Source organism: Nematolebias whitei, chromosome 15, assembly GCF_014905685.2.
Source record: "Nematolebias whitei isolate Nwh7 chromosome 15, NemWhi1, whole genome shotgun sequence".
Classification (NCBI taxonomy): domain Eukaryota; kingdom Metazoa; phylum Chordata; class Actinopteri; order Cyprinodontiformes; family Rivulidae; genus Nematolebias; species Nematolebias whitei.
In genome coordinates this window covers 1,390,508-1,410,284 of record NC_056512.1, presented here as the reverse complement: position 1 = coordinate 1,410,284, position 19,777 = coordinate 1,390,508, and the positions used below count along the sequence as shown (strand labels likewise).

Here is a 19,777-nt window from a genome sequence, read left to right as displayed (position 1 = left end):
ATTAAAATCAGACACCACTCTGAGCAGCAGGACCACGCTTTCCACAGAACAACTGTGTCAACTCTTGAAACTGTGCCTGCAGTCAACCTACTTCACATATGGGGAGCAATATTATAGGCAGAAACATGGGTGTGCTATGGGGTCTCCAGTTTCTCCTATTGTTGCCAACCTGTACATGGAGGAGGTAGAAAAGAGAGCCTTGGCGTCCTTTTCAGGGAAACCACCAAGTCATTGGTTCAGGTATGTTGACGACACCTGGGTTAAAATTAAATCTCAGGAAGTCCAGCATTTTCCTGACCACATCAACTCTGTGGATAAATACATAAAGTTCACACGAGAAGAGGAAAAAATGGCAAGTTGGTTTTCTTGGACTGTGAGGTCTCAGTCTCTGATAGAGGACATTTGCAAACTGAGTTGTACCGCAAACCCACCCACACAGACCAGTATTTGCAGTTTGACTCCCATCACCCTTTGGAGCACAAATTAGGAGTCATCAGGACTCTGTATCACAGAGCAGACAGCGTCCCCACTAGCTCAGGAGCCAGGCAGAAGGAGAAATCCCACACAAGACAGGCTCTAGAGCAATGTGGATATCCTAACTGGGCCTTCCTGAAGGCAGAGAATAAACCCAAACTGGACTCCAGTCAGCCATCAGGTGAAAAGGAGGAACCCAGACCCAGACCAGTGGTCATTCCGTATGTTGAGGGAGTATCAGAGAAACTGAGACGTTTATTTTCTAAACATAACGTCCCAGTGGCTTTTAAACCCCAAAATACATTACGGCAAAGACTGGCTCATCCCAAAGATCCAGTCCCCCGGCACAAACAGAGTACTGCTGTGTATGTTGTTCAGTGTCAAGAGGGCTGTGATCAGTCTTTCATCAGGGAAACTAAACAGCCACTGGCCAAAAGGATGGCCCAGCACAGAAGATCAACATCACCAGGCCAGAATTCTGCAGTCTACACTCATCTCCAGGCCAGCGGCCACTCTTTCAAGGATGAAGATGTTCACATCCTGGACAGAGAGGAACGATGGTTTGAGAGAGGAGTAAAGGAGGCCATCTTTGTGAAAAAAAATCGTCCATCATTAAACAGGGGTGGAGGCCTCCGGGTTCAACTGTCCCCCTCTTACAATGCTGTGATTGCTAGTATCACTCAGCCCTCTGTGAATAGTAAACAGCCATCAGTGTGCTAATGATCCATTGTTAGGCTGATGGTCCTTCTTGAGCATGTGATCAGCTGGTTTTGGTTGTCAGCAGTAAACTGGTTGATTCACTCTGAGAAGGTGCTATTTAAGAGACTGAGCTGAAAACAGCACCTCAGACTGAGGAAGTCTCTTGGATGAGAGACAAAACGTTTCTAGATTTTTTTGCTTTGTTTTTTTTTTTGTTGTTTTTTTTTAATGTCCAGAGGACCAGATTGAACTTTTTTGAACAAGAGCCAGGCTCACCGCTTTTTCTCCTCCTTCCACCATCTCTTCGGCCAGGCCGGCAACAGCCTGCGCAATAGCAGCGGGGCTAGCAATAGCATGGCTAGCAACTTCGACCTCGTATTGCCTTACTCCATTATCCTTAGTCATAGCGGGGGTAGACTTTTTGCCTTTTTATTTCAAAGCTGTCTCTTTCCCTTCTCAATGCTCTCCACTTTAATATTTCACCTTTTTAATTGACTTAAAGGGAAATTTCTTTCTCTTTGGTGTGGAGACTCAGTCCTACACTGCCATCTCTCAGCGCCACCGGAAGTCGCCCAAAGTGATCAGGTTGGCCGTTCTAAAGTTACATTTCTGGGCAGGGTCATTTCTTGCTCAGGCTTAGGATTGACACAATCTCAGAAGAGCTCCATTTGGCATCATTCTAAACCGGTTGATGTTAGGACGATCATGAATTTCTTTGGGTTGATCAATTACAGTAAGGACTTCATCCCAAATTTTAGTCGCAAATTTGCTCCTCTGAGAAGCCTGATTTCGGCTGTGGGATACAAAAATTATATGTCCCCGCTGGAATGGACAGAGGATGCAGACAGGGCTTTTGTGGAAATAAAACAGGCTTTGTTTGCTGCATGTTCTCTGCAGTGTCCTGATTACTCTTTGCCATTTCACTTAGATGTGGATGAAAAAGACGGATTTGTGAATGCTGTCTTGTTTCAAAGGGGAGAGACTAATTCAGAGAGACGTGTTTTGATGTATTACACTGCTAAATTAGATCAAATTGAGATTGGTCACCATGTCTGTATAAGACATGTAGAGGCTATTGGCAAAGCTATTCTAAAGACAGCACATATAACGATGGGAAATGAAATTTTTGTTCACACAATTCATGATGTGAAGTCTTTCCTCAACTCACAGGCTTTTACATTTTCAGCACAAAGAACAGAAAATCTTGGACGATTACTACATAAATCTCACATACATTTTACAAGCCAGGGTGCTAACATGGCTGCACAAATTGATATGAAACAGGATCATGACTGTGTTAGTGACACCACGGAAGAAAGGACATTGCATGAAAATCTTTCAAAAGACCCTATAATGGATTCAGATATGATATTGTTTTGTGATAGACACAGTCACCTGAATGAAACGGGGACATTAGTTATTGCTTTTGCTGTTGTGGAAAGAAAAGATGGGAGGTTTTGTTGAAATCAAGGCAGAAGTTATCCCACAGCCAGCTTCAGCACAGTTAGCTGAGCTCAGAGCGTTGACAGAAGCTTGTAAAATAGCAGCAGGGAAGAAGGTTAATATCTACACAGATTCTGCTTATGTTTTCCAAGCAGTGTATGTAGATCTCTGCCATTGGAGGAGAAAAGGATTTGTCACTTCTTCTAAAGAGCCAGTCAGACATTTTAAACAACCACTTGAATTATATTCCACATTGCTGGAACCCAGAGAGGTCTCGGTTATTAAATGCAAGGGACATCAAAAGATTAATAATTTTATTTCTCATGGTAACAGGAACATGGAATCAGGCAGCCAAAACAGTTGCAGGTTATACTTTGAGATCACAGATGATCCAGAGACCTGAGAAAAAGAATTCTGAAGAGTATTTTGATAAGGAATTCACTCTGGAAACTATTAAAGAATTACAAAATGCAGCTTCTCCGTTTGAAAAACATATGTGGCTAGAACAGGGAGCCCAGAAGGGTCCTGAAGAGATTTGGAGAAATCATGAGAGCAGGATGGTGGCCCCAGGTGGATTGTTGAACATGTTGTGTCAAGAGGCTCACAGCAGAGGGCACTGTGCTAGTTCAAAGATGACTGACTTGATATCACAGAAATCGTGGCATCCCAAGATGACAGATATATCCAAATATTTTTTACAGACCTGTAAGATATGCTGTCATCACAATCCAAGGGTTGCACTTAAGACTGGACTTGGTAGTATTCTTCTACCTCATGCACCATGGAGAGAGATAATTATTGATTTTTCTGATATGAGGGCAGAGAATAGAGTGAATGGGAAACGATATTTACTTGTGTGTGGACCCACTTTCTAGATGGGTTGAAGCGGTCCCAGCATAGACCGAAAAGGCAAAAGAAGTGATAAAGTGGTTGATGAAGGAATTAATCACCAGATTTGGAGTCCCTGCAGTGATAAGATCAGATAATGGGACACATTTTGCAAATGAGGAACTAAGAGAAGTTGAAAAAATGATTGGCATTCAACATAGGTTTGGAGCTGTGCATCATCCAGCTTCTCAAGGGTTAGTAAAACAAGCTAACCACACTCTTGAGGAAAATTTGGCAAAAGTCTGTGCAGACACAAAATTAAAATGGCCCGAAGCTCTCCCCACAGTTTTGTTCAATTTAAGGTCGACCCCAAATACTATTCTGAATGTAAGCCCACATGAGATACTTACAGGTAGGAGAATGCCATGTCCTTTTACTCATACTTGCCTTCAGAAAGTACTATGTTACAAATATCTTGATGCATGCTCAATAATCCAGGTAGAAAAATCTAAAAAAGTTAAGTCTGGTGCTCTGGACATTCAAAAAACAAAACAAAGCCAAACACCAAAAAAAAAAAAAAAAAAAAAAATACATTACATTACATTATGCTACAAATACAACATCATGACAGAGTACTTTAAGAAGCTTAATATTACTGTGATGAGTATCTCTCAAGAGATCCAGGAGATCCAGTCTCAGGAGGGAGAACCGAACTGTACCTTCTTGGAAACATGCGACTGGATTCTACGGAAGGTGGCACAATTCAACTGGACAGAACCCAGGTGACAATGTCCCTACAAAGTAGCTGCAGTAACATCTCATTGTGTAAAAGTATGGTTGACTGAAGATAAGCTCAGTTATTGGATTCATAAGACGCACTGTGTTAAAAGTTTTGACCCTGCTCAAAGCACTTTACAGCAGGTACAAGAGGACTTGGCTGAACTGAACGTGGAGGCAGCAGTCAAGGATGACGTTGAACTCTAGCTCATCTCTAGCTGTGAAGCGTCAACCACCTATCCCAAGTCCATGATACAACTTGAGAACAAAATCAAAGAAGATTTAGAATAACACTACATAAAAGGGGATATTGACTGTTACAATTACATGTTTTAGGGAGCCAGATTAGAAAGAATGAATTACAGAGTAATCAGGTTAAGTGTGGTAACTCTTTTGGAAATCACTCTAATCACAGGCCTCATTCTGTGGTATGAAACTAAAGCTAAGATAGATTCCTCTGTGGTTGTTTTCAATAATGTCAATAGACCCTGTGATGAAAATTCTCACTCCTTACCCAGAAGAGAGAGGTAAAATAGGGTTTGCAGATGTGTTGAATGATGTTCAGATTCAGGTGAACCCAGACAGTGAGATTAGGAGGTTAAAGAAATCTACGACCGCCGGGTTTATACAGTTTAATTTTACCACAGGAGTGACTGCATCAGTTTAGTTTGATCTTTGCTCTGTAGTCTATTGTGGAGCAAAACAGGAGTCATTTGCTGGGGCAATTAAGTATAGCTGTGTGACTTACAGACATGACAAGGGTTGCAGGGAATGAAGTCATGTTTTATGCAATACAGGGCCTACAGATTGGGGTTATAGACTAGAGAAGGCAAGAAGAGGGAAGTTTCCGTTAAAGGAACGATTGTCGATTATACAAGATTTGACAAAGAGCACCAGATGTCTAGCAGAAAATGCTTGTAATTCTTTGGTACTGACTTTAAGAAATCCTCAAAAGCAAGACAGTGACTACTATATTTTAGGAGTTCATGTTTCTGGTAAAGACCCACTTGGTACATTTAGGATAAATATGGTTCAGAGGGAGGAAAGTCAGATTGATTCAGACCAAGAGGTGTCTTATTTGACAGATGTGACAAATGCGGAAAAACTAGCCCTAGAAACAGGTTTTACTCAGAACAATTACTGGATAGAGTATGTGGAGAATGCAACAGAACAGGTAAATTATATGGACTGTGTAGTCTGTGCTAAAGCTAGACCTGCCTTATTATTGGTGCCATCTCCACTCTCTAATTAGGCCTGAGCAGCGAAGTGCTTCAAAGCCCTATTGTAATTGCTCAGTTTATTATTAGGCCTGAGCAGCGAAGCGCTGCAAAGTCCTATTGTAATTGCTCCGTTTATTAGAAGGCCTATTGTAATCGCTCTGTTCAGGCTCGAGCTGCAATTCATTTGGCAAATATATTGGCCTTTTGGGGGCCTTAACATATCCGAAAACTCACCAAATTTGGCGGACGCATCAGGACTGCTGAAAAATTACGTATTTTAAGGGCGTTGCAAAAATCCCAACAGAAACGGCTCAAAAGCGCCACCTAAAAATTTTAAAAATACCCTCTGCATTAACCTTAGTTCATCGTAGAAGAATGAAATTTGGTACACTTCTCCAATTCCCCAAGATGCACAGAAAACCCTCTGGCACCGACATTATACAATAAACAGGATGGCGGCCATTTTGGAATCCAGTCCCAAATTTCACACCTTTTTGAAGGTTTAGAGCCTCCGCATTTGAAAGAACTCATCCTAGGCATTTCGCTCAATCGGTTTCAAACTTGGTCATTTTGTTCAAAAGGCATGGGGGACGAAAAGTTATCTAAACATTTCGTTTCGGAGTATGATGAAGGGGTGGGTCCAGACACCAAAATTTGACATCTTGCCATGAAAAACAAAACGCTAATAGTTCTTACATGAAAACTGTCTGAGACATCAAACCTTCAGTGATTGATCCACATCCAGTCCCCTGCAAGACTAAATGGTCAAATCCTGACATCTCTTAAGCCACGCACCCTGACAATAGGAAGTGTAAAGTTTTACGTTGAACGGTCCCTACCTGACCACTGTTACCTAATCAGCATGATAGTGTGTCCACTGACCGAAGACATAATGGTGTAACTTGCTTTCCAACATTGACAGTTTTGGGTCGAGCATGTGGGCGTCGCGACGTGGCGAAGTAAGATGTAACGCTGTCACCCTACATTTGGCTCTAAATTCCACAGATTGGAACCGAGGTGCAGCAAAATCAGTATGATCGCTCATTATCCACCCCTTGAACAGAAATCCATGTTAATTGGCCAAAAGCATCCACAGTGCCACCTGGAATATTTTAAAACCTCAGCCCCAAGCCATTTTTGGACCGATAATTCTGAAACTCTGTGAACATCTGTATCTTCTCAGGACCTATGAAAAAGTCTCTTGGAACCCTGGTCCAAAGCAAACAGGAAGTCGGCTATTTTGGGTCAAAGGGTCATTTTTGGGCATTTCTAATTGCGAATTTTAACGAAATCTTCCTAGGGATTTTGAAGGATTGCCTTCAAACTTGGTTAATATGTACTTAACACATTGGTATATGACCAGAGTGGATCGTTGGGCATCCAACAGGGCTGAGTCATGCCAAGTTTGGTGTATTTTGGTCTTTTAATGTGAAAATTAGTGTTTGGAAATTTATGGCGTGAAGCGAAACTTTGAGACCTGGGCACGCCCCTTTAACATATACGAAAACGCAAGTTTTAGATAAATTTTACTCTTGAATGTCTTAAGGGCAGATCAACGAAGTTTGAAGGCAATCCTTCACAATCCCTAGGAGGAGTTCGCTAAAATTTGCAATTAAAAACGGTAAAAAATTCACTTTTGACACAAAATGGCTGACTTCCTGTTGAGTTTGGACCATGGCTCCAAGAAACGTTTTCATAGGTCCTGATAAGATCCATATGTTGACCGAGTTTCAGAAATATCGGTCCAAAAATGGCTTGGGGCTGATGTTTTAAAATATTCTAAAGGGCGATGTGGAAGCTATTGGCCAATTATCATGGCTTCCTGTTCAAGGGGTGGATAATGATTGGATGGACTTTCGGTAAGATGGCGCCCGTGTACATGGCTTGCGATCCACCTCTGCTGATGTTGTTCGGATTATTTGTGTTTTGTTCGTTTTTAATCTGGGACATAAACTCGCTGCTGGTGTATGACCGACAACAGCTTCTGGATCTTCGTTTTTCTGCCGCCGATGTCGCTTACTTGGACCAATATGAGCGTACCTCTGAGGGACTACTTTCAAGAGCATGATTTGGACATATTCTGCATCACAGAGACTTGGATGTCTCCGGGTGAGTCCAGCGCCTTGACGGAGTTATTGCCACTGAACTGTCTGTACTTTAACGCACCGCGGCCATCAGGCCGGCGCGGTGGTGGCTTATTAACAATATTCAAACCAACTTTTGACTGTAAACAACTGCCCATCCCAGTTTCCCGCGCCAGCTTTGAGCCGAGCACCTTTGAACTCGGCCATTTGCCTTCGACTTTATGTGTGCTCGTCTACCGTCCACCTCAATCTAAGGACTTCATAAATGAGTTTTCTGATTTCATGGTTGAAATCACACCAAAATATGATCATGTTTTCATTATTGGGGAATTTAATTTGCATGTGTGCTGTCAGGAGAAGCCCTTGGTTAAGGACTTTTTAGATTTATTAGACTCATTTATTCTAACTCAGCATGTAAACGGTCCCACCCAAGAGCGCGGACATACACTGGACCTTGTTTTAACACGTGATGTGACTGTTAGTAATCTTGAAATTGGTGATAATGACTTTTCAGACCACATGCCAGTCCGGTTTGAGTTCACCCTCCCCCATCTAACTCCTAAGCCGTGCGTTCCTGCACGTCACAGCCGGACCATTAATCACTTCACTGCTGCACGTTTCACAGATGTTTATAACTTTGAAATGACAATTCAGCCCACAGTGTTTCTCACCACCACCGAGGAGCTGACATCCCAGTTCAACTCTGTCTGCTTAAAGACTCTGGATCATGTCGCGCCTGTTCAAACTAGAAAATCAAAACTCAGAGCAGAACCTTGGCTGAGTAACGTTACAAAGGCTGTTAGGCAGCAATGTAGGAGGGCGGAGCGCAAATGGAGGAAAGTCGGGCTGCAGGTCTCTTTTCAAATACTTAAAGAGAGTTGGCGCCATTATCAGAAAGCATTAAAAGTTACTAAATCCAAATAATTTCCTGATATCATAACCTCAAACTCACAACCCACGTGTCCTCTTCTCTACCCTAAACTCTGTTCTCCACCTCGATGAACCATCACCTCTGGAAGCCTCGACTGAGCTGTGCGAGAACTTCTTACATTTCTTTTTGGAAAAAATAGCGACCATCCGGGCTCTCATTTCCCCTCCAACTCATGACCCATCCATCCCACCTCAATCTGTAGCTCTATTTGACCATTTTGAACCCATCACTCTATCTTCTCTAGAACAGGTCACGTGCAGCTTGAAACCTTCTGGTTCCCCCTTTGATGTGGTCCCCCCTCGACTACTAAAGGAGGTTTTTCCTGCTCTAGGTCCGTCCATTCTTGCTTTAGTAAACAGTAGTTTATGCACTGGTGTGGTGCCAAAAACCTTTAAACATGCTGTCCAGCCTCTCCTGAAAAAAAACAAACCTTGACCCCTCAGTAGTATCCAACTTCCGGCCTGTCTCCAAACTCCCATTTGTTTCTAAAATACTGGAGAAAATAGTTGAGTCCCAGTTGAAGTGCTTCCTGGAGGGTCACGCCATCTTAGAGCTATTCCAATCTGGCTTTAAACCTCTCCACAGAACCAAAACTGCCCTATTGAAGGTTTTTAATGACATCTTCAGATCCACAGATACTGGTGATTTTGTGCTGCTTGTCCTATTGGACCTCACAGCTGCCTTTGACACCATCAACCATGAGATCCTTATTGCTAGGTTGGAGCATTGGGTGGGCATCACAGGGTCATCCCTCAGTTGGTTCAGATCCTACCTCACTGACATCCTTTTGTGTCTCCATCAAGGATTTTAGTTCTGCAGCGACAGAGCTTAAATGGGGGGTTCCGCAGGGGTCCATCCTGGGTCCCCTACTATTCTCTCTATACCTGCTGCCACTTGGTGCTATTTTCTGGAAACACAACATACCCTTTCACTTCTACGCTGACAAAATTTAAATTTACTTCCCCCAAGACACAATGGTACATGCTCTATTCAACCTCTGCTCGACTTCTTGGCTGACATCAGGGACTGGACGGCTTTAAACTTCTTAAATTTCAATGAAAAGAAGTCTGAAGTTATGTTGTTCCCTCCCAATGACACAATCACAAACCACTGCATCAACCTTTCCACTCTAACCGTCAGAAAAACAGAGTCACTAATCTGGGTGTGATAATGGACCCTTCCCTGAAACTTAATTATGTAAACATGATCCGGCTGTCTAAACTGAAGCCCATATTGTCCAAAAATAACCTGGAGACAGTAATACATGCATTCATTACATCTAGGCTTGATTACTGCAATTCACTCCTGTTCTTAAGCGCAGAAGTGACAGGGTCTTCTCTGTAGCAGGACCAAGACTTTGGAATGTTACCTCTACTTGTCAGACTGGCCCTCTCTCTCTCGGTTTTCAAATCCTGTTTAAAAACTCCTACTATTCAGTAGCTTTCAACACCAGAGGATCTGTGTTTTGAACCTATACGCTCCACACTGGTTTATCGTCATATTTATTATCTGCATCGTTTTTATGTCTATAGTTTTTATTTACTTAATTTTGTGTATTGCTTCATGTGTTGTCTGTTGTTCTGTCTGTACAACACTTTGGTTGGTTGGCCTTGTAGCTGTTTTAAGTGCTCTATAAATAAAATGGTATGGTATGGTAATGATTGATCATACTGATTTTGGTGAACCTCAGCTCAAATCTGTGGAATTTAGAGGCAAACGTATGGCAACAGCGTTACGTCTTACTTCGCCAAGTCGCGCTGCCCACATGCTCCACCTAAAACTGTCAGTGTTGGAAAACAAGTTACAACAACATGTCTTCAGTCACTGGACACACTATCATGCTGATTAGATCACATGGGTCAGATAGGGATCGTTCAACGTAAAACTTTATACTTCCTGTTGTCAGGGGCCGTGGCTTATGTGATGTCATGATTTGACCATTCAGTCTTGCAGGGGATCGGATGTGGATCAATCACTGAAGGTTTGATGTCTCAGACAGTTTTCGTGTAGGAGCCATTAGCGTTTCGTTTTTCATGGCGAGACATCAAATTTTGAGGTCTGGCTCCGCCCCTTCAGCATGCTCCAAAAGGAACCGTTTAGATAACTTTTTGTCCTCCATGCTTTTTGACCAAAATGGCCAAGTTTGAAACCAATTGAGCAAAATCCCTAGGAGGAGTTTGTTCAAATGCGGATGCTGTAAACTGCCAAAAAGGTGTAAAAATTGGGACGTCATTTCAAAATGGCCACCTTCTTGTTTATCATACAATGTTGGTGCCAAAAGGTTTTCTGTGCATCTTGGGGAATTGGACAAGCGTACCAAATTTCATGCTTCTATGACAAACAAAGGTCAATGCGGAAGGTATTTTGAAAATTACCAGGTGGTGCTGTTGAGCTGTTTCTGTTGCGATTTTTGCCACACCCTTAAAATATGTAATTTTTCACCAGTCCTGATGTGTCCACCAAATTTGGTGCCTTTTGGGATATGTTAAGGCCCCCAAAAGACCAATTCATTTGGCAGGAAAAATTGTTTGGGCCTAATGAACTGAGCGATTACAATAGGCCTTCGCAGCGCTTCGCTGCTTGGGCCTATAACTCCTGTCTGGAAGGCCGAATTTTGCCTATACTTTTAAGAACTGAAGCTGGACAAGTACTGACATGGACGAAGGCAATGTGGAAGATTCAGGAAATGCGCCTTGTGGTGAACACGTGAAGGATTGGCACGAGAGAGTTCGCAATAGTGACTGGGTGGATTAGCTGAAGCTCCCACGGTTGTCATAAGGCTGGAGCGGCGCTTTGCTGCCAGGGCCTCCAATGCTGCTTGCAACTTTAATTTTCTTCTTCTTCTTCTATTCTTCTTATTATTATTTCCCACCCAACATAACTGAAAACTCACCAAACTGAACCCAAAATTGTCTCCCGCGTGAAATTTTAGTATTTTAATGGAACCGAAAGTGGGCGTGGCCAAACTGCTCCACAACGCCCCCTAACGTGAACTAGAACAACTGGTACATCCTACAGTGCTGAAATTTGGTAGATATGTAGATACCCCTGAAACAAGAAAAAAAGTATATTGGAGGTATGCCCTAAACCACACAGGAAGTCGGGCATTTATGGTCAAAGGGTCATTTTTGGCGTTTTTCAATTTTCATACATGGCAAATTTTACCGAACTCCTCCTAGGGATTTTGAAGGATTGCCTTCAAACTTGGTTATTATGCCCTTAACACATTGGGGAATAAAAGTTATCAAAAGCTTGCGTTTTCGTATATGTTAAATGGGCGTAGCTAGGTCTCAAATGTATGCTTCACGCCGTCAATTTCCAAACGCTATAACTTTCACAATGAAAGACCGAAATGCACCAAACTTGGCATGAGTCATCCCTGTCCGTTGCCCGACGATCCTCTGTAGTCATATTCTGATGTCATCAAAGCCTCGCCCCCTCAGAACAAGAAGTCACTTTTTTTTAGGCCCGAGCAGCTAAGCGCTGCGAAGGCCTATTGTTATTGTGTCGTTTCTTATTTTTTTCCGTCAAAGAGCGCTAATTTGGAGGCCTTAACACAGGTGTGCCCAACCAGTCGCTGGTCGCCCGCGAAGCGAAGCCTTGACTTGTATTCTCACAGACATAGTCTCGCGAGTTTTGGGTGCGGTGACACAGTGCTCTCACGAGACTTTAGGCTCAGTAGTGGAGTAATGTCGGTGCGCAGCAAACATGGATGGAAAACTAGCGAACAAGCAAACGAAAACTTATTATTTTCACACAGAGTGGGAGGAGGAGTATTTTTTTGTTTATTCTAATTCGAAGTCCATTTGCCTCATCTGTAATTCGAGCGTTGCCTTACCCAAAAAGTGTAACTTGGAGCGGCATTTCAAGACGATGCACAAATGGTTTGAGACAGATTTCCCTCTTAAAAGTTCTTTACGGACTCAGAAAGTGCGGGAGCTAAAAAACAAGCTTGCAGCCCAGCAATCAGTCTTCACTCGCCCCAGCACAAAAGGTAAAGCTGCTACGATAGCTTCCTACCGTGTTAGCCGCATCCTGGCTCAACATAAGAAGTCTTTAAGCGATGGACAAGTTATGAAAGAAGCGTTTATTGAGGCTGCAGATGCGCTTTTTCATGATTTTAAAAATAAAAGTGAGATCGTAGCTGCTATTAAAGACGTGCAGTTGTCCAGACAAACAGTGACACGGCGATGTGAGGGAATGGCTGTGGATGTGGAGGAGCAGCTAAAAAAGGACGTGGAACAATGTGAGTGTTTCTCTCTTCAGTTTGATGAGTCGACAGACATGGTGGATGTAGCCCAGCTGTGTGTTTTTAATCAGAATGGCCTTTGCAGACATGAGTGCAAAAGAGGAGCTGCTCACCATCTTGCCTTTGAAGGGACACACAAGAGGAGAAGATATTTTTAATGCGTTTATGGAGTTTGTTAATAAAAGCAACTTGCCCCTCTTTAAACTAATTTCTATAACAACTGATGGCGCTCCAGCAATGACTGGTCACACCAGTGGATTTGTTGCACTCTGCAAGCAGAATGATGCTTTCCCAGACATTTTGCACTATCACTGCATCATCCACCAACAGGCCCTGTGTGGGAAGATTTTAAACATGAAGGAAGTGATGGATGTTGCCATGAAAACTGTGTGCTCTATAAGGGCCAGGAGTCTGCAGAGGAGGTTGTTCCGGGCTCACTTGGAGGAGGCAGGAGCAGACCACACAGACCTGCTGCTGCACATGGACGTCAGGTGGCTAAGCAGAGGTAAATTTCTGGACAGATTCAGTGAGCTGTTGCCTGAGATCAGGGATTTTCTGAAGCTGTCAGATCATGGTGAACATTCAAAACTAGAGGACACCCAGTGGCTTTTGGATTTAGCCTTCCTCACAGATCTCACCAGCCTGCTCAATGAACTGAATGTGGAGCTTCAGGAAAAGGACAAAAACATAATCCACATGATCAGTTCTGTGAGCACCTTCAAAAGCAGGCTGCAACTGCTCACAAGTCGGCTGCAACGCAGGGACCTGCGAAACTTCCCACACATGGAGGCAGAGCTACAGCGCCAAGGGAAAGAAGTCCCACAACTGGACAGTGCACACTATTCTAAGCAGGTTCAGAGCATCTCAGCAGAATTTGAGAGACGATTTACTGACTTTTCCTCCATTGAGCCTGTTACCAGCTACATGTGTTATCCTTTTGGAAATGTTGATGTGGATGACATTGTGTCCAAATTGGTGTCCGTGTTTCAGCTGGACAGCTCTGGTGTTGAAAATGAGGTGTTGAGTCTGCAAAATGACATTGGGATCAAATCCAGAGCATCACCTGGCGTGGATGGAGAGTTCTGGAGTCTGCTGTCAGAAGAAAAGTATCCTAACATCCGAAGATGTGCTTTGAACTTAACAGCACTTTTTGGATCTACCTACCTGTGTGAGTCTGCTTTTTCACACATGAAAATTGTAGTGGACTAGGCCTGATGTCAAAACTGACCAGATGGACAGAAACTGTCATTTCATTGATTTGAATCCAGAAATACAGTCTGACCCATCCTGAGACTTTCTTTCTTGAATTAATCAAGTGGAAAAAGACAATTCTCTATGATCATTACTATTTTACAAATATTTTGATAATCAAATTGTGTTAGTTCAAACAATGTTTACATGTTGAAGTGAACTACTCATTTTTATTTACTTAAACAGTAGTAATGATTCTTAATCCTCAATTCAAAGAGAAATCAAGTTAGAGTACGTTACAGAGTAATGATTCAATTTCTTGATCGTCTGCTTTGAAGTGAGCAAATTTGTAAGTGTGTCGAAGTTCGAGGTTCGGTCAACTAAGAAGTTTACTGAAAAGAAATGTCATGTTTAACTTTTACAGCGAGATACTTGGTGGAGCGACGCCACGAAGTCTGGTTTTTCCATGATATCTTTCTGTCTGTTCTTAAACAATCCTTGACTTTCCATAACACCTTACATCACAAACCACACCTCTGCTTTGGTCCATCGACCAATCAAAAGGCTCTCAAATGAACCGGAAGTAGAGCTCTTTAAAATGTGGGCACTTCCTAGTTCAAGGAGAGTTTTTGGAATTCAGAATGCAGAGAGTTTGGGAGTTCCAGAATGCAAACGCAGGCATTCATGGATGCTGCTGTATTAGAATCAAGCTGAACCAGAGACGATTTGGGGAATTATAACTTCTGTTTGGATAACCTCACACGACTCTCGAGGTATTTAGCTGTTCTCACGGAGACGCTGAACAGTGGTTGGAAGTGAGACTCCACGCCGGAACTGATCTATCTTCAGAAAAGGTAAAAGTCGACCTTCACCAAAAGTGTACTGTTGGGACAAGCTGATTTCCAAAAGAGCGTGCTGTTCTGGTTAAAACAGACAAATTCCCTCACACATCTCTCTGTAAGATAAATCTCAATTTTCCATCTTTAAACTCTACTATCTGCTAGAAAATTAATCCAGATGTTTTCAGAAATGTCTGTGGTGAAGCAACGGAAAATCATGGCCGTATGGTTTTCCTGGTTGTAAAGCTGATTAATTATGTTGTTATTTTCATATTCTGCCAAATTAATGTAAATGTTTGATGTTAAACTTTGATTCTGTAAATAAATGACCTCCATTCATTTTGATGGGTCTAAGATAAATAACGTCTCACGTTACATTTCTGTTAAATTCAAAGCACGACATCATACAGTCCAGAAAGATGAGTGAACCCGTTTAATGTATGAATATATCTCTCCATATCAAGTCCAAAAACAGATCCACAATGAATGATGATCATCTGGAGACCTGCCTGCGCCTCGCAACCACCTCATACTGCCCATCTTATGAGACCCTGGCATCCTCCTCTCAGTGTCACAAGTCCCACTAAGGTAGAGACACATTTATTTTATACAGCTTGCATAAAAAGTTGTCTCCTATAGACACATCACGTTCTGTTTTATTTACTTTAAAGAAGTGAGGAATAGGGATTGATGAAAAATTATGTTTGTTGATAATGAGACTGGACGAGTAGCTCTCGGCAAATTGCCGACTTCAAAAGTAGCTCTTGGTTCAAAAAAGGTTGGGCACCCCTGCCTTAAACCAAACAGGAAGTCGGCCATTTTGGGTCAAAGGGTCAATTTTGGGCGTTTTTCACTTTTCGTACACGGCGAATTTGAACGAACTCCTCCTAGGGATTTTGCTCAATCGGTTTCAAACTTTCGCCATTTTGCTCAGTAGGCATGGGGGACCAAAAGTTATCAAAACGGTGCAAACCGACGCATGTTGAGGGGGGCGGGGCCGGACCTCAAAATTATGCTTCACGCCAAAAATTTCCAAACGCTACAACTTTCACGTTGAAAAACAGAATTGTACCAAATTTGGCACGAGTCATCCCTGTCCCATGCCCGACGATACCCACTTGGAATGCTCCCTCTGACACCCTTGACCTAATCAGGATGTTCCTGTGTTAGAAGACATTTAACAAGTTGGTCTGACTTGCTTTAAAGCACAAACCGTTTTCGCTGGAGGATTTGGGCACGGCGAATTAAGAAGTGACGCTGTTGCAGTACGTTTGCCTCTAAATTTTGCCTCTAAAGGCACTTTGGTTGGCCTTGTTGCTGTTTTAAGTGCTTTATAAATAAAGTGGTATGGTATGGTATGGTATGGTAAATTGCACAGATTGCAGCAGAGGTGCACCAAAGTTACTATGATCGATCATTATCCACCCCTTGAACAGGAATCCATTATAAGTGACCAATAGCCTCCACAGCGCCCCCTAGAATATTTTAAAACCTCAACCCCAAGCCAATTTATGATCGATAATTATGAAACTCGGTGTAATATCATCTCAGGACCTATGAAAAATTCACTTGGAGCCCTGGTCCAAACTCAACAGGAAGTCGGCCAATTTGGGTCAAAGGATCATTTCTTTGCGTTTCTCATTTTCTAATACCCTCCGCATTGACCTTACTTTGCTGTTCAAGCATGCAATTTGGTACACTTCTTCATCTCTCCAAGATGTACAGAAAAGCCTATAACACCAATGCTGTACAAAACACAGAAGGGTGGCCATTTTGGACTGAGCTTCCAAATTTCACACATTTGTGGCGGTTTAGAGCCACTCCCTCTCTGATGCCCTTGACCTAATCTGGATGATCCTGAGTTAGAAGACATATAACACGTTGGTCTGACGTGCTTTAAAACTCAAACAGTTTTCGCTGGAGGATGTGGGCGTGGCGGCGTGGTGAATAAAGAAGCGACACCGTTACAATACGTTTGGCTTTAAATTGCACACATTTGAGCTGAGGTGCACCAAAATCACAATGATAGATCATTATCGAACCCTTGAACAGGATGCCATGATAATTGGCCAATAGCCTCCACAGCGCCCCCTTGAATATTTTAAAACCTCAGCCCCAAGCCATTCTTGGAAAGATAATTCTGAAATTCCGTGCACATCTGTATCTTCACAGGACCCATGATAAAGTTTCTTGGAGTCCTGGTTCAAACACAACAGGAAGTTGGTCATTTTGGGTCAAAGGGTCATTTTTGTGAGTTTTTCATTTTCAAAATGCCCTCCGCATCAAGCATACTTTGTTGTACAAGCATGAAACTTGGTACACTTGTTCATTTTTCCAAGATGAACAGAAAAGCCTCTAGCACCAATGCTGTACAATAAATATGAAGTTGGCCATTTTGGAGTGAGGTTCCAAATTTTCACACCACTGTGGCAGTTTAGAGCCTTCACATTTGAACAAACTCATTCTAGGGATTTTGCTCAATCGGTTTCAAACTTGGATTGTTTCTTCATAAGACATGGGGAACGAAATGATATCAAAAGGGTGACTTTTTGAGCATGATGAAGAGGTGGAGCCTGACCTCAAAGTTTGACATCTCACCATGACAAACAAAACACTAAGAGCTCCTAAAGAAAACCTGTCTGAGACATACACCCTTCAGTGATTGATCCACATCTTGTCCCTTGCAAGACCGAATGGTCAAATCATAACATCACTTAAGCCACGCCCAGTGAATCCCCTGTCGTTTGCATACAGTTGGTTATAAATGAAACACGCATTATCCAATTTGCTCTAAAGTATGATCCACTGTTGTTATATTCTGAGGTCATCAAAGCCCCAGCCCCTCAGAACAGGAAGTCACTTTTTCTTACTTGGAAAGCTCCCTCTCTGACACCCTTGACCTCATCAGGATGATCCAGTGTTAGAAGACATTTTACAAGTTGGGCTGACTTGCTTTTGAACAGGAATCCATGAGAAGTGGCAAGTAGCCTCCACACTGCCCCCTACATTATTCTTACAGTTATAGATCAGTGATGCATCATCCGATCTGAACCAGATTTATTGTGCATCATCAGTAAGCACTTCGAAACACATCGATATTGTGGTTAAACATATGACTCTAGTGCACCCCCTAGGTTATTCAAACTGTTATATTTCAGTGAGACATCATCCAATCTGTACCAGATTTATTGTGCGTCATCAGTAAGCAGTTCTACACATATTTGGTCTTGTGGTTTAACAATTGACTACAGTACACCCCCTAGATTATTCCAACAGTCATATCTCAGTGATACATCATACAATCTGAACCCGATTTTTGGTACGTTATCAGTGAGCACTTCTAGACAAATTGATTTTTATGGTTTAACATATAACTCCAGTGTGCCCCCTAGATTAATCCAACAGTTATATCTCAGTGACACATCAACCGATCTGTGCCAGATTTATTGTGCGTCATTAGTGAGCACTTCTAGACACATTGATATTGTTTTTTTAACATTTGACTCCAGTGCGCCCCCTACATTTTTCAAACTCATATCTCATTGATACATCATACGATCTGTACAAGATTTAATGTGCGTGATCAGTGAGCACTTCTAGACACATTGATGTTGTTATTTAACATTTGACTCCAGTGCGGCCCCTAGATTATTCCAACAGTTATATCTCAGTGATACATCATCTGATCTAAACCAGATTTTTTTGTGCTTGATCAGTGAGCACTTGTAGATATATTGGTAATGCTGATTTATGACTTGACTTAAGCCTGGCCCACTCAGAGAAGAAACTGATGATTATTGGGTGTCTCTTCCAGCTTGGCACTGTGTAAGATATAAAACTAAAACCGTTTTCGCTAACTGTTGACTACCACATATGACATGTTGAAAAGCCTAAAGGAAATCCTTTACATTCGCTAAAAAACAGGAAGTGACAATAACTCCTGTCTGGAAGGTCAGATTTGAACCAAACTTGTAAGTCTTGCAGCTGGACTCATACTGATATGGCCGGAGGTTGATTTCAAAGATTCGGCATATGGGTACGCTAGTGGACGCATGCGGGAATGGCATGAGAGCGTTCACGATGGCGACTGGGTGGCGTTGCTGGAGCTCCCACGGTCGCAGGTGATGTCGAAGATTTGGCAAATGTGCAAACTGGTGAGCTCCCACGGTCACCGTAAGGCCAGAGCGGCGCATTGCTGCGAGGGCCTTCAATGCTGCTTGAAGCTTTAATTACACTTGTTTTCATTGCATGTTGGAACTACATTTGAAGGAAAGTCCCTCTGACAGTTGTAAAAACTTGGAGAAATATTTTCCTATGGCCCCTAGAGATGCAATACCAAACCATACCATACCCATACCAATTTATTTATATAGCACTTAAAACAGCAACAAGGCCAACCAAAGTGCTGTACAAAAGAACCAAACATGCACAGCAGACAGGAAAACATAAAATAGAAATACAGATACAAATAGCAGCAGAAGCTAACTAAAATGGCCAACAGAGTAGAGAACAGACCGGACCAAAACAAATCACACCGTGTTAAAGGCAAGCGAATAGAAGTGGGTCTTCAAGCGAGACTTAAAGACTGAGAGTGTGGGAGCCTGCCGGACACTCAGTGGCAACTCATTCCACAGTCGTGGACCTGCAACAGAGAAAGCCCTGTCACCTCTGAGCTTACGACGGGTTTCTGGGACTGAGAGAAGCATCTGGTCTGCTGACCTCAGAGAGCGCGGTGGGACATATGGCTGCAGAAGATCAGTGAGATAGGATGGGGTGGAACTGTTCAGTGATTTAAAAACATACATGAGAATTTTGAAATGGATCTGAAGGTGAATGGGTAGCCAGTGCAGGGAGGCCAAAACTGGCGTGATGTGCTCTCTATAGCCTGTACCAGTTAAAAATCGGGCTGCAGCATTTTGGACCAGTTGTAGACTGATTCCAAACAGAAGTGAATTGCAGTAATCAAGCCTAGATGTTATGAAGGCGTGGATCACTGTCTCGAGGTTCTTTTTGGAGAGTATAGGCTTCAGCTTAGACAGCCG

At 42.6% G+C, this 19,777-nt stretch overlaps 1 protein-coding gene across 1 annotated transcript in view; it reads right to left on the bottom strand.

Moving 5' to 3' along the window:
* The window catches only part of LOC119421928 (COP9 signalosome complex subunit 1), a 116,860-nt gene that overhangs the window by 44,393 nt on the left and 52,690 nt on the right, over nt 1-19,777 (bottom strand). The gene's annotated exons all lie outside the window — the stretch shown is intronic.